Source organism: Gossypium hirsutum, chromosome D07 (genome assembly GCF_007990345.1).
Source record: "Gossypium hirsutum isolate 1008001.06 chromosome D07, Gossypium_hirsutum_v2.1, whole genome shotgun sequence".
In the NCBI taxonomy this organism is placed as follows: Eukaryota; Viridiplantae; Streptophyta; class Magnoliopsida; order Malvales; family Malvaceae; genus Gossypium; species Gossypium hirsutum.
In genome coordinates, this window is record NC_053443.1 from 35,000,735 (window position 1) to 35,012,593 (window position 11,859).

Below are 11,859 nucleotides of genomic sequence, written 5' to 3' on the forward strand. Positions count from 1 at the left end.
TATGTCTCTACTCGTGGAGTCAACTGCTCCAATAGCCAAGATTAGTCATCTCTCTAATTGGAATTGTAGACGACATAATAATTCTTATTAGTATTTGAATCAAATGCTCACTTTGATTCTTTTATGGGATTACGAACTCATTTAGATTATTTATTGAAGTAAGTTGTCTTTCTCGTAGTGTAAACATTCTTACAATGCCACTTATTTTAGTTTGAACTTAGACAATCAATGAGCTAATATTTTCTTGTCACAACTTTGCTATGCATGCAAAATATAAAAGACAAAAAATAAAAAAGACATAATAGTGAAATATGAAATTATCTTTATTTATTTATTTATTCATTGTTCAAATAAATAGAAAATAGTTACATATTTAGTACAACATGGGCACATTTCCTAACAGGCGAGCCATGGCATGATCTAGTGGAGGACAAGTACGCCTTATAATGAATTGAAGTCCGTCAAGACAGTAAACGGGGAAATCCGTCATGGCATATAAGTGGAGATCACTGTATGATTCGCATGACGAAAAGCTTGACATAACGGTCATGGTGCGTATGGGAACATAAGTAAACATGCTGATAAGAGGTCTAACCAAGATGTGAGGTAAGAGGAACAAGTGGAAGTGCCTTGTACGCGTGTATATGTGTAGAGTTAGGGGGTTTCTCTCAAAGTATATGCAAATATTTATCTGCCATGAAGAGTCCACCGAGGAGATGGACAAGCCAACATGGTTTATAAGAAAGCAAGACGGTTCTCAGATCCTATTTACAAGTGTTTATTGGTAAAGAAGTCACTAGAAAAGTGAAAAGTTCTCCAAGGACTACCTTAAGAGGAATGTTTGTCAAAGATTATCTTAGGTCGAATGTAACACCCCGAACCCGAGACCGACACCGGAGTCGGACACGAGATGTTAACAAACTTTCAAAAATTTTTCCAGACACTGCCCAGTCTGAGTACTAGTCGCTTCAAAAATCATATCTTGAGTTCCACAACTCGAAAATCAGTTTTGTAATTTTTCCCTGAAACTAGACTCATGTCCCCACCTATGTATTTTTTTCTAGAATTTTTGGTCAGGCCAATTAGTACAGTTTATTAGTCAAAGTCTCCCATGTTACAGGGGTCTACTACACTGACCTTTTCCCATTACGACTTGGATATCTCTCTGCACAGAGCTTCAATACTGATGCCGTTTGTTTCTATGGAAACTAGACTCAGAGAGGAATCTGTACATATATGGTACGACCCCTAATTATCTCTGGTTAATTTATATTGAATTTCCAAAGTCGGAGCAGGGAATCCAGAAACCGTTCTGGCCCTGTCCCACAAAAATCTGATTATCTCTTAATATACTGCCCATATGATCTTTTCGTTACTTCCTCATGAAAACAGACTCATCGAGCTTCGATTACATAATTTATTCATCAATTAATTACACTCCTACTATTTTTAGTGATTTTTCAATCTCATGACACTGCTGTTGCCAGCATCTGTTACGAAAGTAACTAGGTCCATTTCATGCCTACCCTTGATCCAACTCAATCGAACATTCGTGCCATTTTCGCATGGCTTAAAGTTTACATGCCAAAGTTCAAACACAACGTAATAGCTTATACATGCCAAAATGTTCTTCTAAGCCAACTAAGAAGAAAGTACCAAAACTTGCTATCCGGTGTGATGACTTCGATGACGGCCTGACCCCGCAAAAATAGATGAGTCCAAGCAACCTATAATGGGTGACAAGGAAACACCGAGTGAGTTTATAACTCAGTAAGTCATAAGCTATGCACTACCATCCATCAATAACATTATCACAAGAGAAAACAAAATGGAATGAGGCTAATTACTCCATCCATTCCGAACCATACCATAGTTCCTCCAACCTATCGATTCAATTTCATATCAATTCATGCATTCACGTTCCATATACTCATCAATAGGACATTGAAGCATTTTCATAAATCAATTTATTTTCGTTACAATCAAACGACTAAACGGCCTTTCACCCATCCTACGATAAATTTTATGTACGTGACTTCAAGTATATTTGTCACATAGGTTCAAACTTACCGAGCTCAACACCAAGTATAAGCATAGCACCTATTAGCCATGTACTCAAGACACTTACCCGATCCGCTGTCCGCGATCGACTCAATAGTGTCGCACACATAGTGTCCATAATGATTCACGAATGCATATTGAGTCTGCACACTCAGTGCTATATAATCAACTCGCACACTTAGTGCTACGTAATCAAATCGCACACTTAGTGCTACATAGTCAAACTCGCACACTTAGTGCCGCATGGTCAATTCGCACACTTAGTGCATCATATTCATTTCGCACACTTAGTGCAACATAGTCAAATCGCACACTTAGTGCTGTACAATTTAATCCCGCGCACTTAGCGCCAATCTCATGGTCATAAATGGTTATACCCGCACGTTTAGTGCCGAGATCAACAACTCAGTACATCTTACCTCTTTTCTTTTCATTCAACAATTTCATCATCACATACGTACATGCATATATATATATGTATATTTATTCATTCCATTCAGCATCAATACATAAACATTATGACCATTTGAAATAATACCAACTACATGCTTAATGACTTACCTCGTGTTGGGTAAGACGGTTCCAACTCGGCTACTCGATGACCTTTTCTTTGCCTTTGCTCGATTCACCTCCTTTAACTCCTTGAGCTAAATCAAACAAATTTGACTCATTAAAGTCTCATTTTGCTAGCTTATGGCCGAATATGACAAGGAGTTTGATGGGTCATATGGCCACCTTTTAGCTCAAATACACAATGGTCATATGCATTTTTAATCACATCAAATGATTCAATACAATTCACTCGAACATCAAAAGAGAACCTCAAGGTACTTAGTCCATATACACATTAGACATTAGAGTCACATATGTACGAATTCACGAATCGAATTCGACATATTGGCTAATTTTCCCTTTAGCCGAACCTTCTAAGTCAAGATAAAGCCATCAACATGCTTACCTTTGGCCGAACATACACATCAACTTAGGTGCTCATTTATGTGGCCGAACACACACATGTCTATGTTAAGGCCGATTGCAACACTCAATACATTCTACAAGTATGGACACTTGCATTGACTAAACACCATTTCTATTATTTTTACTCCAAAGCCGAATGCCTCTCAAGTCCTAAGCTCATGATCCTTTCATCATTAAGCGAGTGTTATAGCACAACTAACATCCATTTTCAATTTGAACACCAACATAAAAATATTAAACATGAAAATCCATAGCCGAAACCTATACATGACATTACTCATTCCACCCATCGAAACAATATTTGTTCAAGACATCAAGCATTTTTATTTGGGTATTACATATATGAGCTTTTAGAATTTATATTTTTAGCAAGATCAATTTCTTTCCTCAACACATTCTTCATCAAAACTTTAAGGAAGTAATCAAATTTCCTTCTTTAATAGCCATAGCCGAATGCTCCATCCATCCATCAAAGTTAAAAATTTTGCATGGTCTAAGTAAGAACCATGATAATTAACCTAAAACAAGCTAAAATTTCACAACTTTAACACGATATACTAACCTTATTAAGCATTCAAATGGCCGAAAGTTCTTTGCCCCTATTCCTTCCTTCAATTCGGCCAAGAAGACAAGGATGAAGCCTTTTTTTCATTTGCTTTCTTTCTTACTTTCACGGCAATGGGGAGGGGAAGAAACAATTACACACATCCTTTCCTTTTTCCATTTCTTTATTCCCCATACTTCTTATTATATTTTATCCTACATACCTCACTAGGCCAACATGTTCCCAACATGTTTCCACCCATAGCATGGCCGGCCACTACATATTAGGGAGGGGGAATTTGACATGCAAGTCCCCTTTTTCTTCCACATGCACTAATAGGTCCTCATGCATTGACCTATCACATTTTAAAATTTTCTCATATAAGTCCTATTGACTAAATTCACATGCAATCGACTAAATCGAAGCTTGAAATTTTCACACATTCATGATTACATATTCTAGACAATAAACATCACATTCAAACCTTTCGGTGACTCGGTTTAGCGGTCCCGAAACCACTTCCCGACCAGGGTCAATTTTGGGCTGTTACATCGAATGTTTGCAAGGGATTAACAAAGGAAGAGGATATCCGTTGAGATTGTCTAGCGTGAGAAGTCTGCTAAGGACCATCTTATAAATGGAAAGTCTACCCTACACGATCTAACGAGGAGATAGTCCATTGGGAACTATTGTGGCTAGGATGTCCATTAGGACTATCTAATTTAGGAAATGTTCATTCGAACTATCAAATAGGGGAAAAGTCTAGTGGGACTATTTTACAAGTATGATTTTGCGAGAAAAGAGTGGAGCTTAACTATCCACCAAAACTTATGTTCTGAAGGTCACATAAAAGGATGTAAGTAAATGGATTTTCCTCTGGAAGGGTACATGCACAAACTAGTTATAAGATGTTAAAAATTGAGATAATACAATTACTTGGTGTTGAGTTCAATGTGGAATGAAGGGATCAGGGTAAGAAACCGTCATTGTGGCGAGATACCTGCAAGTCTTCCAAAGGTAGTCGCTAATCTGCATATTTTCTTACATGGTTTTCTTTTGATGAGTCAAACCAGAAAGGTAGAATGAAAGTCTGAAATAAATCTAGAAAAAGTCAAGACTCAGAAAGGGGTGTTAGCAAGAGTACAATTGTGTCCAAATCAGCTCGATATGTCCACTAATGACTTGACCAAGAGGAACGTATGGGTGCTGTCTACGACAGTCAAACTAAGGAATTCCTTATGAAACTCAGATAGTTTAATTATATGCATTAGTTTTTCCTTGCTACTCGAGACTCTAAAAGTTACTTACCAATATTGTTGTATAGATTCTCACAAAGTTCTTTCAAAATTACGAGAACTTTACCTTGAATGCAAGGTCAAGGAATGTGGAGGGACTAGGCCAGACACCGCCAAGTCCACACGAATGGCGTTGTAGCTATATCATGTATATAGAGGGGCACTCTATCATACCCAAGTTTCTTTAAGGTATCAAAAATTAAAGGAGCGATGAGAGTAAATTGAATAAATAGTAAGCTAGTGGGCTCTAGTGGGAAACTTGATAAAATTTGTGGCTAGTTGGAAATTAGTTGAGATATAATTCTGGTTCTATTGGGTTGGAATCGGCTGATTCCTTAGCAAGGAACATAATGATTAATGACAAATGGTTTAGATCGGGTCCTTGATGGTCGTGTATTGGGGATATATATATATAAGAAATATCTTTCTATAAGGGAGTTCTTCTCATTTTCTGTTTCATTTTCTTCATCTTCTTCTTGAGTTTGCTCCGTAGAAGAGAGGGTTTAAGGGAAAGCTCTACATAGAGAGTTGAAATTGAAGTTTAAGGTTTAATAATAAAGAATTGTGTAACCTGGTAAGATTCTTAACCTTTCCGCCTTCATGGATTTGAAAAAAAAGAGAATGAAGATAAGAATTTATGGGAAAATTCTGAAAGTTTTTTACAAGTTACTAGATATTGGTTTCTAAAGTATGAATTTTTTTGGTTTAATTTTTATTATGGGTGTCATGTTTAGCTACCAGGACGAAGGAGGCTTTGGCATTTGGACAAGCTAAGTTGGCAAGGACAAAGGATGTAAGGTGAGTTTTTGTACTCTACCTTTGGGTGGTTGATGAAAATGTGTTGCTTGAGTGATTTGTGTTGTGTCTGTTCTAAGTTGTCTGAATCCACTGTTGTGTATGATAATGGTGACTGAGTATGTTTTGAATGCATAACCCTATACAAGTATGTGAGCGTTTGTAAGTTTGATTGCTGAATATCTGTAATGCCCTAAACCCGACCCTTAAGGAGGATACAGGAATGGTGAGTTATTAATTTGAGATCACTATCACTCCAAAACCATGTTGGGCACAAACCACAACTTAACCACAGCGTTACTCATGTTCATATATATATATGTCTATTTTTAAGAGACGTGGAACATTGGTCAATCAAAGTTAATTAAATTTAGGCTTTATATAAAACATAATAACTTTATTGAATTTTCATTGGATCTAGAGTTTCAAAAGCATAAGCTCAAATATACAAAATTTATTCTTTAAAAGGATATTGTCATGACAACACCCCAATTCCATACATGATACAAAATACTTATAAATCTCACAGCAGTGATTTATCCTCTAGCGTAGTCTTTGGAGGTCCCTTTACTTTGTCAACAGGCCTAAGCAAGAAAGGTAACTAAGTAAGCTCGAAGAACTTAGTGAGTTCCAAAGGTAAACAGTTTAATAATCGTATACAATTCAAGTAAGCCTTTCCATCCTAGCACAATCACAAAATTTTCCAGTTGGTGAATACCAAACACAAATAGACATTATGCCGGACACTATTCATTTGGCATGTACACTACGATCATGCAGTCATATAGACAACCTTCTTTATGTTAGCCAAACACCCTAGTCCATATTTAGAGTCATATCATTCATTTGTTTCTTTTCTTTTGTCATGCCTTACCAATTTGGTTTGCAATAACACTTGCCCTACCAGATGCTACACAACCATTTTCATGTATCACAATTTGTTAGTTCAATGCTCATTATTGAAGGCATCGCCATGAATTCATTTCCTTTTTCCTTTCAAACCATATGATTCATTTTAGAAGAAAAAGGGGGTAATCGCTTAACATAAAGAAAGGCCTTTACATCTTTCTCACAGATATACCAAACAGAATATTGACAACTTCTGTCTCACTTACACAAACATTTCATTTTCACAAGATAGGTATATTTACCTTAAACCAAACATAAACGAAAGCATGCACACTCATGGAGTAAGAAGGAACTCACCAGAAAAGTGAACCTAGGTTACACAACAGGACCTTTGCCCTTATCTTGAGAGCCTTCAGAAGTATCTTGAGCTATCATATAAAAAGTTCACCTTTTTAGATCGTTTTAATAGAAAACTATGCAAGTTACAAGAACATTAATAGGAAACCTAGAATAAGGAAGTTTCCTTCCTTACACTTTAATCTAACCCAAAAACATGAAACCCTAAGGCCTTATAAATAACCATGAAATAACCTGAGTTTCATAGATTTCTTTACTAGGTGCTAACATCAATGGAGTTGGCTAAGTACAGCTGACCCAAATCTTCCAACAAGCCTTAGGTCTAGGGTTTTTGAGAAAAATGTAGAGAAAGTTTTGGGAGGAAAATATTGTGGCCAAAGAAAGCATAAACTTGCTCAGGAAGTCAAGGATGGCTTTATATAGAAATACACAGAAGGTAAACCTAGTCGGCACATTAAATTACCCTACTACCATTCCTTCAGTACCCATGACTAAGAATTTTCTCTCTCATCTTAAATGTGTGTTCAGAAATCTACAGTAACTTGTCCCATTTTAACTGGTTCTCATCAGGCTGCCTAAATCATTCAATCAAAATAATAAAATAATAATATAACAGACGATTCCTCTAAACTGAGGACTTAGCACTGGGACTTAACTCTAAGAGCTTAACTTGAAAGATTCAACATATTCACCTAACCACTGGAGACTTTGCCCGAAGGTGCATCCATGGATTTCATATACTTAGCCAAATTTAATACCTTACTCACTCAGAACTTACTCTACATATTTTACTTCTATAAACAGTGCCCAACCGCTAGGGCTTCGCTGGGCGAGATGCTACAATATCAAATGGTTATGACATGATGTTTAAATAAATAGAGCATTATCTGTTATGTAGTAAGTACCTTAATTTACGTGAAATGCATGATTATAATGTATGCAGAGTATGGAGGAATTTACCTTGACGAGGTAGATAAAGATAGGAATAATTGGTGAAATAGAGGAATAGGCGGATTGTTATGAGATTCAAGGGAGTTTGGTAGCATCGTGGAATGGTTATCTACTAGTTCACTAAAGCGACACCATGATGACAGTCTATCAACTATATGGAGCGACACCATGACGATGGTTATTGACTGGTCCATCACGGCAACACCTCAAAAGAGATTTACCAATTATTCGAAATCAAAGGTCCATGGGAAAATATGAAACCATGTTGTGTAAGACCATAGCTGCACTATGGCAACATGTGAAGTCTGCCAGGACAATAAACATGACACCATATTGTGTAAGACCATAGCAGAGTTATAACAACATATGAAATCCACCAGGAAAGTAAACGTGACATCATATAGTGTAAGACCATAGTTAGGCTATGGCAACATATAAAGTCCGCCAGGACAGAAAACAAGGAAGCCGTCAAGGCACAAAAAGGGAAATCACTATATTACTCGCGTGTTAAATAGCATAAAAGGATGATTGAAGACAAATTTTACTTGTGGGAAAAAAATGAGCGAAGGGGTATTTATAAACATGATAAAAGTTTCTAAAGTAATATACTCTCTTGGGGGTTAACATTCATTTATAAGGGTTAGGTTTAGGTAAATGATGAAAATTCAAATATAACTTAACGCAACACCTATGAGTGTCAAGTTTCACAGAAAGAATTTATTAGTTTTAGGTTTAGGTTTATGATAAATGGTGAAAATTAAAATTAACAACAATGGGTGTCGAGGTCTTTTTTATTTATTAGGGTTTAACTCCCCATTGATAAAAGAGATAATTGTATATATATTACATATTAAAGGTAACTTGACATCCACGGATACCTACATCCTTATATGTTAAATAAAATTTTAAAATATGAAAGGTAATTATTACATATAGATACATTGATTTGGTTTAAATTTTGTAACACCCTTTACCCGGTCTGGTCGCCGAACCTGAGTAATAAGATATTACAAAAAAATACAATACAATTACATATAATTTATAAATCAAAACCACAATTAAAAATTATTACATCACTGATCAAGTATAACGTGTAATTCAATCAATTTCAGGTTTATTACGAGCTTACGAAAGCTTAAAACCAATCCAGTATCAAATAGGGATCAATTTGAGACAAAAAAAAGATAGGAAAATTTAAAAACAGGGTCACACAGTCGTGTTCCCTAACCGTGTGGAAGGCTGAGGCCATGTAGGGTAGATCACATGGCCGTCTGGGCAAGCCGTGCAATAGCGTAATGCCATATAGGGTTGGAATCACACGGCAGTGTGAACAAACTATGTAATTCACTGATGTTGTGTGGGTCAAAAGTGTAAATATTAAAAAAATATGTCACACGGTCATGTCGCTGGGCCGTGTAGCAGAATGTGACCGTGTGCACCAAAAATCATCCAAAACCTATAGACCACACAACCGTGTCTTATGTTGTGTAAGGCACACGATTGTGTGTCATGTCGTGTGTACCTGAAAATGTCTTCCAATACAAGTTTTCTAACCTTAAATCACTTAGGTCTCAAGTAACCATTAAACCATTTCTCAACTAATTCAAAAGCATCAAAATCATACCAAAAATATCACTTACAAAAATCATCCTAAGTGCCTAACCTATATGCCACAATTGGCACCTCAATCAAAAATTGCAAACATGCCTTCAATGGAAATTCAAAATAACAAACCAATTAAACATTCTTTTAACCATTCAAACCATCTTAGAATTGACTCCATATCATCTAATTAACTATTGCACTAGACCTACCAAATCATTGCAAACATGGCATAGACATAAGCATCATATTTCTATATCTATTTCAAGGCATACCACCTTATAAGCAAATAACATATACATCAACTACTTAACAAAATTTCATTATCATGATCATTTCTATTACACACATGAATATATACATATGATTCTTAAAATGCCAACATAACCCAAAATGAACATTATATAACCATAAGTCTTCTTAGGTACATGCCAAGACCAAAATAGAATAGAAACAACACTAACACTTGAGTCTAGGATTGCTTCTGGATGCTAAGTCAATGATCGAATCATAAAGTACCTAACCTGTGCACGGGAAGCAAAATTGTACACTGAGTATAACTCAGTGGTATTTTTATAATTCAAACATTAAATCATAACATAAGACATTTTAGTAGAATTAGTTAAAAATGAATGATTTTATGCAATTTAACATGTCATCTAACCATTTATCATATTCTTGAATCAAAACAAATACAAGTTCACATATCATTTGACATTTCAATTCATAACATGACACATACCATTTCAATTTCCAATGTACATTTCACAAATACACATTCCTTTCCTCATATCACTTCCATTCTCTAACCATTTGCCATTTCAATATCAATTTCACATCTCTTATAGATTGTTCAAGCACTTGGATTGTGAGGGATTATTCAACATCAACAACATTTCAATTTTAAACATTCTATTTTTATCATTTATTCCCCGTATTAACATCACTCGAACTCGTACGGATACACAGATCCAACCAACACACCAGTTTGGTACCCAGTGCCTCATCGGATAAATCTGAAGCAAATAGTTGAGCCCAACGCTTATCAACAAGTTTGACACCCAGTATCTCATTGGTATAACATAAGCAAATTGGCACCCAATGCCTCATCGGATCGTAGTCAAAGTAACCCTGAACTCTTCCTATCCTATGGCATGCCAACTATATCCGACTCTACTCGAACAGTTAATAGAGCATTCATTAGTCAATTCATTATCATACAATATCTCAATTTATATCAATTTACATCATGTACACATTTATCCAACATATGGAAGAAATAATCATCTCAATATATACTCAATTTCACATTTTTATAAATACACATAGTTTTCAAATATATTCAATTTAGTCCTTATAATCATCAATCATTTCAAATCAATCCAATACATCTCGAGTTAATAAGGATCTCACTTTACATTCTTACCATGCACAAATAAGTCAATATGCAACAATTACTATTTAGTTTGGATTATAGAAACACAAAACGTAAACTCTAAACTATTCGTTGACAACTTTGTCTTTCCCTTTCTTTTTCGAAGAATCCGGGTAGATGTTAGCTACAGATTAAAATAAACATATAAAATTATCAATACAAAACCATTTTCATATTCAATTGTTATTTTATACAACTTTTGCATTTTATTCAATTTAGCCCCTAAAATCAAGACTACCATAACTTTCACATTTAACCTCCATTTTTTATGTCGATTTCACTCTAGGCCTAATTTAACTTCCTATTTCTCATTTCTACCACAAATTTTGAAATTTTTGAAATTTAGTCCCTATTGTACAAAATCATCAATTGACTTTACAATTTAGTCTTTTTTTCAACACTAAACTTAAAATCTATCAAAATATCACAAAAAATTTCAACTATCTCACAATTGTAACATCCACAATATTTAACAGTACCGAAAAATACAACATGGGACAACTAGATTAAGATTTCAAGATTCTAAAAACATAAAAATTACAAGAAAATGACTAAATTGCACTAACTAATTGAATATTTAAACTTTGAAATCCTTGGTCCTCCTATTCTTCTATCTCCCCTAATTCAGTTTTTGCATGAGAATAGATAAAATGTTATTGTTTCCACTCACTTTTTCCACTAACTTGTTTATTATTATGTTTTATAACTTATATATATACATATAGCTTAAGTATTATCGTCCACTTACAATTCGTATTAGTCTTTCACCTAAATTCCCAATTAAAATTCTATAGTAACTCATTTTTACCTTTTTTACAATTTAGTCCCTAGACCCTAAATCAATCCCTAATTCGATAAATTTACCTATCCAAAATTAAATTCACTTCCAAAATAACTTCGTAAATGTTTAATAATATTTACGGGTCTAATTTACGGAAACAAGATTTCGAGACCACACTTTTCAACACCACAAACTTTCGGGTCATTACAAA